The 19,672-nt window shown below is 40.9% G+C and overlaps 1 protein-coding gene across 17 annotated transcripts in view; it reads right to left on the reverse strand.

The window, feature by feature from the left end:
- The window catches only part of LOC140484688 (disks large homolog 5-like), a 218,127-nt gene that overhangs the window by 168,093 nt on the left and 30,362 nt on the right, over positions 1–19,672 (reverse strand). The gene's annotated exons all lie outside the window — the stretch shown is intronic.

Consider the following 19,672-nt stretch of genomic DNA (forward strand, 5'->3'; position numbering starts at 1 on the left):
TGGACACATTCTTATGAATGATAAGATAGTATCTCTGCAAATGGGAGAAAGTGAGAACTGGAGATCAGAGTCGAGAGTGTGGTGCTGGAAAAGTACAGCTGGTCAGGCAGCAATAAGGAGCAGGAGAATCAACATTTCAACCATAAGTTCTTCATCAAGAATGAGGCTTTCAGATCAAAGGGAGCGGAGAGATAAATGCAGGGGGGGGTGGGATTTGGTAGGTAGGCGTCCTGTCTCCTCAATGTAGAGGAGACCGCATCGGGAGCGATGAATACAGAAAAAGACTTGTGTGGAGGTACAGGTAAATTTCTGACATATGTGGATGACTCCTTTGGGGCCTTGTCAGGTCCATGCCCCACACCACCCCACCCTCCCCTCCCACCGCAAGAATTGCAAAACCTGGGCCCACACGTTCCCCCTTACTTCCATCCAAGAGCGTTGATGAGGGAATGGTCGTTATGGAATGCAAATAGGGGTGGGGAGGGAAATATATTCCTGGAGGTGGGGTCTGTTTGTAGGCGGTAGAAATGGCGGAAGATGATGTGATATATCTAGGGGTTGGAGGAATGGAAGGTGAGGACTGGGATATTCTGTTCTTATTGTGGTTGGATGGGTGGGGTTCAGGAGCAGAGGTGCAGGAAGTGGATAAGATGCACTGGAGGGCATCATCGACCATGTGGGAGGGGAAACTGCAGTCTTTGAAGGAGGCGGCCATGTGATATGTTCTGTGTGGAATCGGTCCTCCTGGGAGCAGATACAGCAGAGAAGGAGGAATCAGGAATAGGTCTAGCAAGATCTCTCCTGTATCTTAACGAACCCACTTCAATAACGGTACGGTGGCTCAGTGTTAGCACTGCTGCCTCACAGCACCAGGGTCCAAGGTTCGATTCCAGCCTCGGGCAACTTCTATTGGGAGTTTGCACATTCTCCCCATGTCTGCGTGGGTTTTCTCCGGGTGCTCTGGTTTCCTCCCCCAGTCCTGCAGGTTAGGTGAATTGGCCATGCTAAATAGCCCATAGTATTAGGTTTTTACAGGAGGCAGGGTGGGAGGTGGTGTAGTCCAGGTAGCTGTGGGAGTTGGTGGGTTTGTAGTAATGTCCTTGTTGAGTCAATCACTGTTAATGGATATGGAGGGGTCTAGGAAGGGACGGGAGGTGTCCAAGATGGTCCAGGTGAACTTAAGATCGGGATGGAATGTGTTAGTGAAGTTGATGAACTGCTCAATCTGCTCATGGGACCATGAGGCGGCGCCAATACAGTCATTGATATAGCAGAGGAAAAGGTTGGGGAACGGTGCTGGTGTAGCTGCGGAAGATGGACTGTTCCACATAGCCGGTGAAGAGAGAGGCACAGCTGGGGCCTCTGCAGATGCCCATGGCTACCCCTTAGTCTGGAGGCAGTGGGGAAGTGTGCTGGGTCAAGCACACCATTCCATCTTCTCCACAGGAAAATTTGAGAGGGGTCAATAAATAATAGCTTCGACAAATTCTTACATTAGTCTGGACCATGGTAAATTGCAGAACACCTTAATGCATATGGAAGAAAGAAAACGTCATCAGTTCAACTCTTCTGACAGTAATGGCTCCAATGAGCTGTTGAACTGAATACTAAAAAGTACCTACTTGATAAATGATCAAACCATGCTTTTACAGCAGGTAGGAAAGTAATTTGAGCCCTGACAACTGAATAACTTTGGCAAATAGGAACTTAAGTTTATCCACACAATTTGTTAAATGAAAAGTAAATATAACGAAGCTTTTATTTCATAGATCTACATAGTTTGGGTAAATGGCAAGTACAAAAATTAACTTTGAAATCATATGACATACAGGTTCTGATTTGGACACTACAAGTGCAACCAATACTCTAACGGGCCTTACACTCCATCTGAAAGCATAGTGACAAAAATACAGTCTTTTTTTTTCTTTTCCTTGTTATTTCTCTATAAACACAATTATGTATCGACCAGTTCAGGTTTGATATAATTTTGCTGTTAAGCTCACCTCTAAAAGCTGTGTTGTAAAGATTTATTTGGCTAAGGGTCAGTTTTGACTAAATTTCTGGATGATTTCTTGCTGCTAGGTCTAGCAAGATCTCTCCTGTATCTTAACAAACCCACTTCAATAACGGTACAGTGGCTCAGTGTTAGCACTGCTGCCTCACAGCACCAGGGTCCAAGGTTCAATTCCAGCCTCGGGCAACTTCTATTGGGAGTTTGCACATTCTCCCCATGTCTGCATGGGTTTTCTCCGGGTGCTCTGGTTTCCTCCCACAGTCCCGCAGGTTAGGTGAATTGGCCATGCTTTTAAATAGCCCATAGTGTTAGGTGCATTAGTCAGAGGGAAATGGGTCTGGTGGGTTACTCTTCGGAGGGTCGGTATGGACTGGTTGGGCCGAAGGGCCTGTTTTCACATTGTAGGGAATCTAATTATCTAATCTATAAACCACTGACCTGACCCTTATTGTCCTCCACCCATCCAATTCTAGCCCTCACTTTACCAAGTACCTTCCCTGGATCAACTTGCCACACACTGGATATCCACCAAAAAACCAGCGTTCCCTGGTATCCATGTCATTCAGCCATGCCACTGTGCACTTGAACAAGTATTGGTAATCCAGCATTGTCCCTCACCAGCAACGTAATCGCACAGTCATGCTGTAGCCATAACTTTCTCTCGCAAACTCTCTTACCCTAGTCACTGTTTAATCATCAGGCCACACAATTTACCTGTCCTTAGCTACATTCTGACTAAACATCCTGTCTAGATCACTGCTACTGTGTGTCAAATACCCAATATCTTGTCAGTGTCCAGTTGCACATCATATGGAGGCAAGCAATTGAAAAATGCTAAACAAAGCTTTTATGTACAGGCTTAAAAAGTTAACACTAACAAAACTAATAGAGATTGCAATTTGTTCCTACGATGCAAACCAAATAGTGGCATTATAACCGAAGACAATTTTACATTCCATAATGCAGATGGTAAAGAAGATGGACTGCATATTGGCATTCACGAGGAGAGGATTTAACTACAGAGCAGGGTTGTCTTGCTGCAATTAGAGGGCCTTGCTGAGACCACACCCGGAATACTGTGTGCAGCTTTGGTCTCATTAACAGAGGATGGACGTTCTTGCTACAACGGGGATTGCAGCCTAGGTTAACCAGATTAGTTCCACCATCCCAGGAATCAATGTAATAGGAGAGCTTAGCTTGTTTGGATTATATTCGCTGGAGCTCAGAAGAATGAGATAGAGGAGATATTAAATGAAAGTTTCATGTCAGTTTTTACTGTTGAGAAAGAAAGAGTCAGAAATAAATATTGATGTTTTGAAGACAGTTCACATTACAGAAGAGGAAGTGCTGGAGGTCTTGGAAAATATAAAAGGCAGATGAATCTCCAGGAAATTGCAGGGCCTCTTGTAGAAATTTGTATCATCTATAACTATGGATGAGGTACCAGATGACTGGAAAGTGGCTAATATTGTGCTTTTGTTTAAGAAGAGAGGAAAGGTGAAGCTTAGGAACTATAAACCTGTGTGTCTGACTTCAGTGCTGGATAAGTTGTTGGAAGTGAAAGATAAGCTTTATATGCATTTGAAGAGGAAAGGAATGATTAAGGATAGTCAGTGTGGTTTTGTGCAAGGGAAATTGTGTTTCACAAACTTGATTGAATTTTTTGCAGAATAACTAAGATGATTGATGAGGGTAGAGTGGTAGACGTTGTTAACTTGGACTTTAAGTAAAGCCTTTGACAAGGTTCCACATGGTAGACTAATTAGTAAAGGTGCAGGAAGAACGTTCTCAATAATGGAGGAGTCCAGCACCAGGGGTCACAGTTTAAGGTTAGGGGATAAACTATTTAGGATTCAAAGTGGTGAGCCTGGGAGATTCAAAACCACAGAAGGTTTTTGAGGCCAAAATATTGGATGATTTCAAGAAGTTGAGATAGCACTTGGATTAAAAGAATCAAAGGATACCGGGCTCAAACAGGAACTGATTGAGTTGGATCAGCCATGATCATAATGGTGGAGCAGGCTTCAAGGGCTGAATGGCACATGCCTGCTCCTATCTCCTATGCTTCTACAGTCTGCTGCACCAAGCTGTCATCTACCGGAAGCAGGAATCAGCAGTTCTAACTGGCCTGTAGCACCTGATGCAGCTAAGATTGGTCATGGATAAGGAGTGTTTCCTCCTCCCAACTTCCCATCTCCTCCTCAGAAGACCCATTTGACTTCCCCAGTTCCTTGGCGTTCATCACATCACTTCATTGCCTGCACCAATTGAGCAAAGCAGAGCATGCCAAGATGAATACATTCTATTCAGATTATACTGACACAACCCGACTATTCCAAGCAACAGAATCACATCTTCAGCAGCCCTACTGTGTGCTCTATCACAGCCTTGGGCAAAGCACAGATAAGCACCATATTTGAACTCTGCATCAGATAAGAGTTGCACAATACTTTCATGAGCAACTGTCACAGTGGGTTGCTCTGGGTTTACGAGAATGCTCCAGGATGTAGGAGTCGTGGCATTTGTCAGGGTAGCAGGGACACACCTCCAGCATCTGGTAAGAGTGGTCACATAATACCTACACATTAATGGAACAGAATCCCTTTCTATTCATGAATTTCACAGAATTCTGATATAGCCCCTCATTACCAGCCCTACACATGAAAGAATTCAGCTCTGTTTCTCAATCTGCCCACACTGTAGGACTGGCCACATCTGGAAACAAAAACAAATCAGTGTGATCTTGCACAGCTGGCATTGATCACTATCCTGATGCATTGTGGGTGCACCCACATTCCACCCAAGTCACCCATTGTTCCCTCAAACGAGCTAGTTACATAAAACATTCAAAGCAACTGTCAACTACATGGCCACCAAGAAAGAATGGCCTCCCCTTCCTCCATAGCCCTCAAGTTACACAGTGGCTGGCATAGTTCCATCAGTGGCCGGGGATAGCCTGTGTCAACACTGCTCCTTGTCCCCGGAAAACAGTCAGAGCAAAAAAATCTCTAGTCCTCCTGCGGACTTCTTACATCCCGAACAGCCCTGTGGCTACATCTCTGCCTGAACTCGATGCACCCAAGATCCATAAGGGCCTGATGCAGCTTTTGGGCTTGGTTTTAGCTTGGCCCTCCTACATTTGCTACCATCTTGTTAGTATGGCAGCCACAGAGACCAACCTCTCACCAGTCATCACATGCATGCCTTTTGGTGGGAAGGACATGTTGGAAACATAGAGCTAAGAATTTGTTTGTTGCTTGAGAGCAGTGTAAGTTGGCTTTTCCTGTGGATGAGGGCTGCACACACTCCTCCATACAGTGAGATATGCAACAGCCAGTTAATGAAGGCCATATCTCCATTATGCATTCAACTTCAGCCTCAGCACGTGCACTAACTTGGTGAAGGTGCCACGCCTGAGTGAGCGATGCATTACATCAAAAAGGGAATGCCTGCTCTGCTCAGTCTTCCTTCTCATCTCAGACCAACATTAACCATTCAACTTTTCATTGTATTCAGCAGAATCCATCTTAAAACTTAACAGATTAAGCAATGGTCTCTTCTTCCCATAGTACTCTTGCAAGATTTACAAACTGAGTGTCACTTTTGGCCAGCATTCCAAGTCACTTATATGAACTTCTGAACATGGGCATCTCTAATCATGCAATTTGCAAGTTCCAATATGTTGGAAATCACCTTAAAACAGCATGTGAACCCTAAGCATGTTCACTCTGCTCGCATTGCAAATACATGATGAAACAAGTGCAAATGAAGCATAGCTGCAGCTTGCAAATATACACTTTTTAGTGGATCCTGTGTTTTCGCCCATTAAACTGGCACTGACCCCACCCATTCTGGGCATCTTCCAATTGCAGGTAACTATTGTGAATGCATATGGGCTCCCTCGCCCTTATCCTCCTGCCATCAGCTTAAATACCACTTTCTCTGAGCGGCTTCTCGTTCTGAAGAAGAGTCACAGGAGTGGCAATGTTAACTGTTTTCTCTCCACAGATGCTGTCAGACTTGCTGGGTTTCTCCACCTTTTTTTATTAAAGAAGGTTTGTTTGTGGTTAAGATTTATTTATTTGGAATAAATAGTTGTTTATGTTGTTATATACAGAAACCTAGTCAATGTTTTGAGATAACTTGAGTCCATCAGATGAGTAAATCAGGGGCTTTTTTAGAAAGCTGATTAAATTTTTAACTTTTGTGATGACCCTAGGGTATGGTTTGAGTATCAAATCATTTTTCTATGTGGGTCTTAACACACCTATTCCAGCCTGTTTTTTGATGATTCTAAAAGGTCTGGCTGAAACCAGTGGATGATAACACACCAATTGTTTTTCCAGCAGTAGTGTTCATATAATTTCCACCAATCACGGAGGAATTTGAAAGGTTTTTGATATTGGCCATTTTTCTACTGCAACACCTATTGTTACAAAAATTGTAATGGCAAAATAAACAAAAATTACAAAACAGAAATCTAGCTCATAAATGACTGAAATTTAACATGAAACCTCTGAGAGACTATCTAAATTTGTAGACAAATGCTCAAGAGCAAATTGTTTTCTTTTTAAACATGAAATCCACAAAACTATAAAATTACTGTAAATTAACAAAGGTTTTATCTTACTGTCTATACATCTAATCTCATACAGAACATCTTTAAAAGTAGTCATCTCCCGACAACCTTTATCAGAAGCACTACTGTCAACCACATAAGAATATACAGTGAGGCTGAGAGTGGAAGACACAAGCCACCACAATCTATTCTTACAAGAGAGTGAATTAGCTACGCACAAGAGAACACAACAACACTGACAGCTCCAGTTCCGGCTAAAATGGTTAATCAAAACTGCAGACAAAGGTTCCGTTTATTGTAATGTGTATTGTGGATGTCAAAGATAATGAGAACACCATTAAATGGTCAAAGCAATTAAAAAAAAACTCTTCCCCATAAAATAATTCATCCAAGGTTATCTGACAAAGAAAGGCAGGAACAATTTTAAGTAGGATACTCATGCTTCAAGCCAGGGATTGCCAAGAGTGAACGGCTTCCAGTATATGGCTTTCCCTCCGAACTTTGGACTCTTATTTTGTTGACCTTCATACCTTTTAGATTTTCATTATTTGACATCATTTAACTGCAGAAAAAAAAAGTATTTTTCTCTCATTGTGCAAAGAACATATTGACTTCAATCCATCATATTATACATGGAATAATCAAAATACACAACAACATTTTAACTCTTTGGTTACATTTTCGGCATTCTAATATACATTTTAATTCTAAGCACCAAGGTCACTTTTCAAGCTTATTTCTTTTCTCACTTTGTTCATAAACTTGCCTTCATGTAACCTATGTAACCTAAGAAACTATTTGTGCTACACTGGTAATTTTGTATTTGGCTCTGTTGACCACACACCAACCATATTGAAACTGCTATTAACTGGAAGATGACATCAGTCCTGCAACTGAATTCTGGTGCTCAAATTGGACAAGCTCCTTTATTCTATTCAAGGCAGCACAGCTGAAATTGACAACTGAGTACAGGTTCAAGAGTTTAGTGCTAGAAAAGCACAGCATGTCAAGCAGCATCTGAGGAGCAGGAGAATCGACATTACGAGGGCATAAGCCCTTCATCAGGAATCCCAATGCCTAAAACATCGATTCTCCTGCTCCTCGGATGCTGCCTGACCTGCTGTGCTTTTCCAGCACTATGCTCTTGACTCTGAGCTCCAGCATCTGCAGGCCACACTTTCTCATGAGTACAGGTTTATAAGAATAAATTCTGATATTCCTACTGCCATTGTGATTTTGCACATGCAATAAAAAGAATAAGCAAAGTAAAAATAAATTGTTTTGTTAAAACTTCATGACCTGCCCAGGGAAATCTAACTGAAATCCAGTTATAAGATCCACCTACAGTCACAATCTTGGACCAGGCTTAGCTTGACTCTTGTATTTAGTTGCCTGAAAGCTTGATCAAAAAGCAAATGTGACTCGGGACTAAGCAGACTATGCAACATATTCCACAGTCAGCTGTTTGTGAATGTGGTCATATATTATTCAAAAGTAAGATAGCAACAGCAATAGCTTGAATGCATATTTAAGGATTAGTGGTTGTTGAAGTCTGGAAATTGGCTAGGTATTCTTTAGACTCTAAGTCTGCATTAGCTCCTGCAGGAGAAAAAAAGAACAAAACTACGCATATCTAAGCATTCTCCAATTCTCACATCATTAGCATATGGAGATGTATCAGCTTTCCACTATTGGAGCTTCTGAAATTCTTTGCTGAGTCGTTGTATGAGAATAATCACCATAATGTCTACAATCATTGTAGCAGAAAGACCATCACTTTTCAAGGGAATAAATGTGACATTTGCAGCCACACCCACATCCCAAGAACAAATCCAAAATAGAGTGAACATTTGGTCAGCATCAATGATTAGACCAATATTTATTGCCCAATCCTTATTGTCCAGAAGCCAATTAAGAGTCAACCAAATTATTGTGGTTGGGAGTCACATGTAAGCTGATTTCCTTCCTTAAAAGCCAGATGTGTTTTTAACAACATGGCGTTCTGAAGAAGTCACTGACTTGAAATGTTAACTGTTTCTCTTTCCACAGACACTGCCAGACCTACTGAGAGTCACTGTGTTTTTGTTTCAGATTTTCAGCATCCACAGTATTTTCCTTTTATTTTTATTTATGACAAATGAAAGTGATCACAACTAGAATTAGAAATAGCCTTATTGTCAAATGTACTCACATGAGTACAGTGAAAAGTTTACCAGTTGCCACTTAGAGCGCCATCTCAGGTATAAATGTACCTGGGTACAGATACTTAAGTACAAATTATTAGGGAAAAAAAATTAGAAATATAACTAAATAAGAAGTCCAGCATTACAGACCTTTGTGCCATCTTAGGTAGAAAAGTGCAAAATCATAGAAATAAATAAGATGAGGCACATAACTGGGTGGCATGGTGGCTCAGTGGTTAGCAAGACTGCCTCACAGTATCAGGGACCCAGGTTCAATTCCAGCCTCAAGTGACTGTCTGTGTGGAGTTTGCACATTCTCCTCGTGTCTGCGTGGGTTTCTCCCAGGTGCTCCGGTTTCCTCCCACTGTCCAAAGTTATGTAGTTTAGGTGGATTGGCCATGCTAAGTTGCCCAGTGTCCACGGGAAATACAGGGGGTTGAATCTGGGTGGAATGCTGCTCAGAGTCGGTGCAGACTTGTTGTGTTGAATGGCCTGTTTCCAAACTGTAGGGATTCAATGGATTCTATGATCCTAGTAGGCAAGCTTTGTACTTTCACCATCTGCCATGATGGGATTCAGACCCACGCCTCAGAACATTAACCTGGGGTACTGCCTTATCAGCCCAGTGATTTTACCACACTGTTACAGCCTCAAATCAGAAAAAAATCCACACCTTTGGGACAAGAGAAAATAGTAATTCTAAGGCATTTGCAAATGTAAGTGATCGATTCCAATTTTTTATTCTGAGTGTTTCAATAATGAAAAGTATGGAGCAAACATGTCAATCAATATCACTTTTTAAAAACGTGACTGGAAAAATCAACAGGATGCAAATTCACGCTGAAGATTTATCACAAAATGTTTTAAAATCAGAAAGGTGAATACTTGACAGAATTATTCTTCCTCTCTATCCATTCAAGCTTTACATGAAATGAAAATTTTACTGGTTAAAATATTCCTGCCATCCCTGGCTGCAGATATATTCCATTCCTATAACTACATAATTTGGGAAATTGCACCATTCTTAATTATTATTACTCATCAAAGCCTGAATTCAGGTGCAATACCAACAAATTAACCATGTATTTATTTGTTCAATGCAACATTATTGTTAACCCCACTTGCCATTTTACCAAATTAAGCATTTGAAGGTCGGTGCAACACTTCCAGACTCAAAATTCAGAGCGGTAACCTGTTGACTCCAGCTCACTGTTTCCTCCTGCAGTTGTCCATCTTGGACTCCAGTTAGCAACATGACAAGACATGCTCCATGGGCAGTGGTTGTATGCACCCTGCAATCCACCAGGTTCCAGCAGCAAATCGGGATTCCAACTTCCCTCTGTCTGAAATGTCTGGGGCAATTCATACAAACAGTGCAGGGCAGCTCCAGACTGCCAGCACTTGACCAGGTGCATGGCTGGACTTCAAAAATGGTGCCAAGATCCCCAAAAGGTCCCAGCAGTCTCAAGGACTTATGCTTCTGGTAGGAGAAGCAATATGAGAAGCGGGGTGGCACAGTGTGTGGTGCATAGACACTCAAGCAAGTTTGGGAAGATAGCATGCAAAATCTCACTAGGACCACGCAGACAATGAAATCTGATATTTAACCAATTTCTGGTAAAATCAGTCCACTGCCCAGCTTTGTCCCTCCACAGCCTCTCAAATCTCTCATTTTCAAGCATAAAATTATGTCCTCTTGAAATTTATTCCTAAACAAACTGATTCTAACATTCTGACTTTCTTCAGGCACTTTTCCCTAGCTCATAAATTGCTGCATTAAAATGCTTTTCCTCATTTCTTTTGACTTTTTTTGAGAAATATCTTAAATCTATCCCCTCTCACTATCAATGCTTCACTCTGACAAGTGGAACCAATTTCTTCATATTTACTTTAACAAAAGCAACTTTAAATACTGAATGGATATATCACTTCAGCTCCCTATGCAAAGAATATTTCATAGTTTCACAAGACAAGTTTGCCATTCTTGCAACCATCCTGTTAATTCTTCTCTGCACCCCTAAGGCTTGGTCCAGAATTAGAGACCAAATCCTCTGCTATATAATACAGCATGTCCACAAAACATCACAAATACCTGAAAACGAGTTACCAATCCGTCAATGAAGCTACAACTGAGCTATGCACATTGAACAGAAGCAGCATATATAGACAGAGCCAAGTGATCCCACAACTAATGGATCAAATCAAAGCTCTTTGTCTTTCCCATATCCAATCGCAAACATTACTAGATAAAGATTTATCTTCAACAATAGCAAATTCCACATGATCTACCGGAACTATTCACTACAATTTTAGGCTAGCTTTGTCGAGTGGAAGATATATCCACTTGCGGTGGGGAGGGGGTGTCTTTGCTCCAGTTGGAATCATACCTCGCGTAAGGACGATAGAATGTAACAATAATCACTATCTAATTAAATTTGAAAAGGGGAAAATAAGAGATTTGAGGAAAAATATATGGATAACGTATTCCAACTAAACTAGGTTGGCTTAAGAGCATGAAAATGTTTCATGTTGTTATTCTACATACACTGAAAAAAAAAGGTTTGTTCAAAGTTTAAGGGGCTTGGAAGCAAAGCTAGAAAAATAAAAGCATTTTGCTATCTTTCTCTGTTCTTTAGAATATATTCTCAATTAAGGATGAAATCATGGCACAAATACTTCAACAAAAGAAGTACTTACAACCACAACTGAGGCCTGAATTTAATATGACATAAATGAAATATCATTGTCTCCATTAATAAAGTGAACAAAGTAAGATTGTGTGGGCTAATATTCACAAGACATAATTTCAAGACCATTGTTAAGGCAGATTGGGCAGCAGTTTCTTCTGCTGTGTGTAATGTATTTTCACATTACATCTGGTCTGGAGGTGCATGATGTTGACTAGCTGTCCAAGTCAAAAAGTGTTCTGCACAGGAATGGTACCAGATTTTAATAACTACAACTACTTTGCGATAACATCCACTCTGGACTGCTTTGTTTATAATGAGACAATATTCATTCTGTGTAATTTTTATTATATCTTTGTACCTACATCTTTCAAGTGTTGACATTGTACCTTGAATTGTGTAACAATAGGTTGTACAGTCAGTAGCCATGGTGACAAATAAGATGCCAGGAGATGTGGAGCCACCATGAGGGTACTCAAATGATATGTTATTTCAGCTGCACTGAACAAGTTTTTATTGCAGTACTTGCACTATAGAAATCTCAGAGCAATTAGACTCAAGTTACCATGGTTACTGCTGCCACTGGATGGTATAGCAAGCAAGTGAACAAAGGTTTGATTACTTCTCCCACCTCTGCCAGTAGCTCACGGCAATGTAAAGTCTGTTCAGTTATTATCTCACCTACATGGAATAAAATCTATATTCCAAATATATGATTATCATGTTGTTAGACATGAAAGACTTAGAAACTAAGGATATTTTAAGTGAATAAACAGAGTCCACAAACAGATTTTCCAACACCAGGCACAACTCTTACAAAAATCATTCAATTTCAGAATCAGTTAACACATCTGAAACAAAAAGGGAAATGTTCAAATTATTCACTCCTCTCCCCATTAACCATTTAGTGGTACACCTTCCAATTCTCAGGCAATGGGTGTTTTGTTGATCATCCACTCAACCCAAGTGCACTTAGGACAGCCAAGTTTAGACAAAGGTTTGTAGCTCGTAGCCAACACTTCCATTTTTCCAGTGGTGGAACCTGTTGGCCAACTACCTTAAACCAACAGACACTCACTATGACCTTAGCCAGCAATTCACAAACTGGTGTAGAATTACAACTTTCTTGGGGGGAGGCGGGGGGTGGAGTCTGAATTATTGCACTTAAACTTCAACTCCTATTACAAAGAGTTTATGAAGTTCCAAGCAACTCCAAACATAAACTCTATGTTGTGAAGAGCAAATCACCAACCAATTACTTCCATCGGCAAATAAATATTGCCGAAGCTAAATTTTTTTTGAGAAGGGTTGCAAGAGTCTGTATTTGAAACGGAGACTGATAATATTTTAAATCGCTCAAATCCATGACTGAAAGACTGCACAAGTGCAGAAATTTAGGCTGATAAACTTTCAACCTTTGGGAATGAAATATTGGAAATAAATAGGCATGTAATGATGCACATCGAAAGTATGGCACTGGAAAAGCACAGCAGGTCAAGCAGCATCCAAGGCGCAGGAGAATTAATGTTTCTGGCATAAGCCCGAAACTTCAATTCTCCTGCTCCTTGAGTGCTGCCTGACCCGCTGTGCTTTTCCAGCACCACACTCTCATCTCTGATCTCCAGTATCTGCAGTCTTCACTTTCTCCAATATAACGATGCACTACTGGTTAAATTTATGGGCAGGCATTGACCTTGCTGGGAACAGGAATTGCACTAATTTCTGACACTTGTCTAGTTTTCATACATGACAACTACATCTCGATTTTATAAATTTTAAAATAAGAACGGCTTTCTAATTTACTGATTCCCTGTATATCAAAGCTACATAGCTCTGGTAAGAAATATACTGCTGACAAAAATTGCATACCAATAATTTATCAAAATAAAAACATTTCGGGCTATCCTATCTGCATCAGTGCTTTATCTAACTAGATTAGATTACTTACAAGATTACTTACAGTGTGGAAACAGGCCCTTCGGCCCAACAAGTCCACACCGCCCCGCCGAAGCGTAACCCACCCATACCCTTACATCTACATCTACATCTACATCTACATCTACCCCTTACCTAACACTACGGGCAATTTAGCATGGCCAATTCACCTGACCTGCACATCTTTGGAGTGTGGGAGGAAACCGGAGCACCCGGAGGAAACCCACGCAGACACGGGGAGAATGTGCAAACTCCACACAGTGAACCCGGGTCTCTGGCACTGTGAGGCAGCAGTGCTAACCACTGTGCCACTGTGCCGCCCATCGAGAAAAATGGATGGGAGCTGGCCAGAAAACCCTCAAAATAATATGATGCAGAGGTATGAAATATTATTTTGCTAATGTTCACATTGATTAATGAATAGATTTGAAATAACCCTTGATAAGTGTACAACAATCACCCGTGATTGCACATTTGCCCTGTGTCTGCGTGGGTTTCCTCCGGGTGCTCCGGTTTCCTCCCACAAAGATGTGCAGGTTAATTGAATTGGCCATGCTAAATTGCCCAAAGTGTTCAGGGATGTGTAGGTTAGGTGCATCAGTCGTGGGTAAATATAGGGTGGGCAATGGGTCTGGGTGGGTTGCTCTTCAGAGGGTCGCTTTGGACTTGTTGGGCCAAAGGGCCTGCTTCCACACTGTAGGGATTCTATGATTCTACAATAATCAAATCTAGATGTAATGAAAGCACGGATAATGGTTTAAATATTGAAAAAAGTGATACAAGGGGACAGGCAATGTCATGAATGTGGGCCTAGGCAGCCGTTGTGAGGAAATGATGAGGAGGCAGGAAGTTCAACTAACAGTCAATTAGAACGGAGTTTGTGAACTGGCATTTCAGTCTGAAACTGTGGCCAAGAAAGGGTTGGAAGCAGTGGCAAGGGAACAGTGATGGTGGGAGGAGCCAAAACAATTATTTCTGTCTTTGCGAGGTTTAACTGAAAGAAATGCAGCTCATCTAGGAGTGGAGGTTGCACACAGAGGATTCAAGAGAAAGTAGCAGAGCTGGGTGCTATCAGAGTACATGCAAACTTGACATCATCTCGTTTCATGATGTTGCCAAGGAGAAGCATGTCGATGAAATCTAGAAACAGCCATGGACAAATATATCCTTGGGATTTCCGAAAGAGATGACTGAAGCTTTTCAGGTGGTTCTTTAGCCATAGCTAATTTAGGTAACAATGTACAATCCACTCAGCTGGATAATGAGGGTGAGGTGTTGAAGAAAACTAGAATAGTTTAACAAAACCGAGATTGAGAAGTACATGATGGAAAATATGCCATTAGCACAATTACGGAGGATGTCTTTTAGGTGTCCAGTTCGTTTCAATGCTGAGGCATAAGGCTAGATTCCATATTTTCAATGTGGAGCGGTAAGAGAAGCATAAGTCTATGGTGTTTAATAAAACTAGAGAAGAATCAAAGGTTAATGAAAGAGGCAGTTTGTAAGTACACTTGAAAACCAATAGGTGCAATGCAAAATTACTGAATTCTCAATAGAACATTGAATGTGTTCAGCTTTGAGACACTGAGATGTAATGAGTTCTGCAAATGCAGCTATTAATTTCTGAACTTCATATAAGCAAAAGGAACAAATGCACCCGTAAAGTGACATGGCTTACAAAAATCTGGACTTTGGACTACTGTTAGCAACTGTTTTTCTACTTTTCTTTACTGACAATTCAAATGTTCTATACTTAAAGATCAAAGCAATGTTGTTGAAATCCCCAAAATGACATCAACCCCATGCTATCTTCAATCTGAGTCCAATTAAGTTTGCTGACAATGAGTATGCTGGCATATGAAAATGCAAATGATTTTAAAGTAAGTTTAAAATATAAACCATCCTTTATGGGACCACCAAATCTATATATGAAAAATAGATCAGATTGTTTAACTTGTTAATTAATCACTTCATGTCTAGTGATACATTATCCACACTTAGCAATTCTGAGGTATACAGGACCTATGTTAAGTGTGGATCAATGCTTTTCAAACGGGAGCATGTCCAAGGTGCTGCATCGAGTTTGAAGCCTTGACTACAGACAATAAAATTTCCAAGTTTACTTATCTCAAACTACATCTAAATCAGATTTTATTTAGCTTTCCTTTTCTCTGTATGATTCTTTAACTTCACACCATTTCAGACACCAGGTAATTTATTTGTGGGAATCTATCAATTCTGCTTTGTACCTAGTTAGCAGAAACAAAGATGGTTTATTGAATGGCTACCCTCCAAACAGGAGTGTGGGAAGAGCCAAAACAATGATTTCTGGATTTTCTCAAGTTGAAACCTAAAACTTAGTATAACACAGATCTGCAATATTTGCATTACTTTAAGATATCTCTTACAGTCAACTATTCAAAACAGCTATGACAGATACCTCTTTAAAAATAGCTACACAAGTTTGTTCCAATTGTCCAGTGTCAGCCTTGAATACAAGAAGATAGCGTTCATGTGCTCAAGTTGGTGGCTGTGGATTCAAGTACCACTCCAGAATCAAGCACCCATAACCTAAATTGGCACTTTGGTGCCTTACCTCACAGTTGGAGAAGCTGTCTTTTGGATGAGGGCTTGGAGTACAGGCTCACAATTTCTTGAAGGTGGAGTTACAGGCAGACAGGATATTGAAGGAGGCATCTGGTACACTTGCCTTTATTAATCAGTGCATTGAGTACAAGGGTTGGCAAGTCATGTTGTGTCTGTATAGGGCATTGGTTAGACCACTTGTGGAACAGTGTGTTCAATTCTGGTCTCCCTGCTTTAGGAAAGATGTTGTTAAACTTGAAAGGATGCAGCAAAGACTTAACAAGGACGTTGCCACCGGTGGAGGGTTTGAGCTACAGGGAGAGGCTGAATAGGCTAGGGCTATTTTCCCAAGGGCGTTGGAGGTGGAGGGGTGACGTTATAGAAGTTTATAAAATCATAAGCGACATGGACAGGGTGAATAGACAAGGTCTTTTTCCCAGAGTAGTGGAGTCTAAAAGTAAAGGGCATAGGTTTAAGGTGAGAGGGGAGACACAGAAAAAGGGACCAAAGAGGCAACTTTTCACACAAAGGTTTGTTCATATATAGATTGAGCTGCCAGAGGAAGTGATAGAGGTTGGTATAATTACAACATTTAAAAGGCATCTGGATGGGTACATGAATAGACAAAAAGGTTCAGACGGATATGGGCCAAATGCTGACAACTGGGACTAGACTGATTTAGAATATCTGGGTCGTCAAAGAAGAGTTAGACTGAAGTGTTTGTTTCCATGCTGTACAAATCTATGATTCTATGACTCGAGGTATTAAACCAAGACCCCGTCAGCTATCATAGATGAATGCAAAAGATCCCATAGCACTGTTTGAACAAAAGCAGTCTTCCCGGTGTCCTAGTCATACATATCACTTAACCAACCAATTTTAAAAGTGGTCTTTATGAAAAGTGCAACAATCTTCTGCAAGAAATATAACATAGATGATATATCTTGGCCTCCTCCTAACGTCTCCCCAGCTTCATAAATGTCAGTTTTCAGCAAATTCCACTGCATATGACCAAGAAACAACTAAAGGCACCGGATACTGCAGAGACTAAAGGCCCTATCAACATTCTGGCAAAACTCGTGATGACCTGTGCTCCCAAACTTGCCACACCCCTAGCCAGTATAGCTACAAGCCTGAAATCTATCCCATTATGTGAAACTTTGCCAGATACATCCTGTATACACAAGATAAATCCAATCTAGCCAATTTGTGCATCATCAACTCTTGCTCATCAGTAAAGTCAACCATCTCATCATGTAACATTTGCATAGCAAAAGTGGTTGGAGTCATATCAAACAAAGTAAAATGTTTGGTGTAGGTCAGTCATCTCAGCTTCAGGGCATCACTGCTGGGTCTCCTCAGTATAGTCTCCTAAGCCCATCTTCAGCTGCTTCATTAGTGATCTTTCTTCCATAAAGTTAGAAGGGATGTTTGCAATTTGCACGATGCTGATTAGCATTTGCAACCCCTCAGATACTGAAGCAGTTTATGTCCAATTGTCTCAAAACAAGGGCGATGACATGAATAATTAATTTTCACTGAGAATTGGTTTGGAGGGGTTTATTAACAGAACTTAAGAATTCCATATTTTTTGAGTCACCTTGTGGGATCATTGTATCACTGAGGAGTCAGGAGCTACTGTTTACTACTTCTTCTGAAGGAAGGGTAGTGGTTTAAATGGACAGCATTCCCTGTGTATGGTGCTAAAATGTCCTGGATTTGAGGTTTTTGCCAATAGTCTGTCTCACAAGTGTGTTTAATTTACTGAACATATCAGGACTAGCCTTGGCTATAGTATCCTAGTATGGAATAGGCTGACATAATGCTGAGCTTCATATGGGAAGTTCAGCTATATGGCCAAGGTGTTGATGGGCATTTCTAACTCAAAATTATATTTTCCATAAGGAAGCAGTTCCAGGCTGACTAGAAAATAAAAGAAACACAGAAGGAATGGGGCAGCACGGTGGCACAGTGGTTAGCACTGCTGCCTCACAGCGCCAGAGACCTGGGTTCAATTCCCGCCTCAGGCGACTGACTGTGTAAAGTTTGCACATTCTCCCCGTGTCTGCGTGGGTTTCCTCCGGGTGCTCCGGTTTCCTCTCACAGTCCAAAGACCTGCAGGTCAGGTGCATTGGCCATGCTAAATTGCCCATAGTGTTAGGTGAAGGGGTAAGTGCATGGGTATGGGGGGGTTGTGCTTTGGCGGGTCGGTGTAGACTCGTTGGGCCGAAGGGCCTGTTTCCACACTGTAGGTAATCTAATCTAATATGATTAAATTGGAGAGGGTGCAGAAAAGATTTACAAGGATTTAACAGGTTTGAGTTATAAGGAGGCTGGAAAGTCTGGGACCTTTTTGCCTGGAGCACAGAAGTTTGAGGGGTGACCTTATAGAGGTTTATAAAATCATGAGGTGCATAGTTACGGTGAAGCAAAGGTTATCCCCCCCTAGGGTAGGGGAGTTCAAAACTAGAGGGCATATTTTCAAGTTTCGAGGAGAAAGATTTAAAAGGGACTCAAGAGGCAACATTTTCACACAGTGGGTGGTTTGATACGGAATGAACTGCGAAAGGAAGTGTAAGATGCAGTTACAACATTTAAAACACACTTGGACAGGTAGATGAATAGGAAAGGTTTAGAGGGATATGGGCAAATGGGACAGAAGGGTCTGTTTCCGTGCTGTATGACTATCTCCCGATCTGCACATTGGCTGCTGCATTTTCTCCAGTACAACCAGGAGTCAATTTTCAGAATGCCTTGAAATCGGCTGCAAGGCATTTTGGCATGACTGAAGGCTCTGAAAGACACCATATAAATACAATCCTTACTTTTACTTTCAAAAGCAGGGGAATGTCCATTTCAACTCAGAGTGGCATTAATGTAGAAAGTCAAGTAAGGGGAAAGCAACTTTTCATTAATCTTCACTATGGTTTCCAGGGATTGTGAGATTTTGGCCGATGTCCAGCAGCTCAGAAGAAGGATATAAATTAAGAACTAGAGGATAAATTATTAAGACCATAAATCTCTCTATTATCAAACTGTGACATGTCTAAGGAACTGCTGAAAAATATCAAACTTGGCTGAAAGTATTTCAGTTCTTTTAAAAAAAAAGGAAATTATAGTAAAGCACATCAATTAAGTGTTTCATTGAAGAAATTCTTTGTGAAGTGATTCTCTGGAGACTAAGTGTCTCAGAGCCCAAAGGCAGATGAAAACATGAAAAGCACATTCATTGTTATAAAAAAGGTCACAGATGTGGATATAAACCAAGTGATACCTGCGTTATAACTTGCATAGGTGCCAAAGACATAATAATTATGTTTCAGCTTCCATTGTCACAGACAAAAAAGTCATCTTGTAATCCAAGTATTTAAAAAAAAACTTCATGTAAAATCTCCTTGATTAAAATGAATAATTCAGAATCTTACGAGCAATGCAGCTTACTGACAAGTATCCAGATCAATGGCTTGGCTTGTCTGACAGCATCAGAAAGCACTGGGTAGAATCCTTCAATATATTTTTATGACAATAGATGTTTTGTTTGTGTATTGTATGGTACCTACGTTTCAGTTCCAAGTAAAACCCACTCAGTATACTTCAGTGGACAATTTGGCATTCATTTTCATTGCATAATTTGTCCATTTACAAAATGCGTCGAGGCTTTAATCAAAGACAAAAGATGGATTCCTGC

This window comes from Chiloscyllium punctatum, chromosome 13, assembly GCF_047496795.1.
Source record: "Chiloscyllium punctatum isolate Juve2018m chromosome 13, sChiPun1.3, whole genome shotgun sequence".
Classification (NCBI taxonomy): domain Eukaryota; kingdom Metazoa; phylum Chordata; class Chondrichthyes; order Orectolobiformes; family Hemiscylliidae; genus Chiloscyllium; species Chiloscyllium punctatum.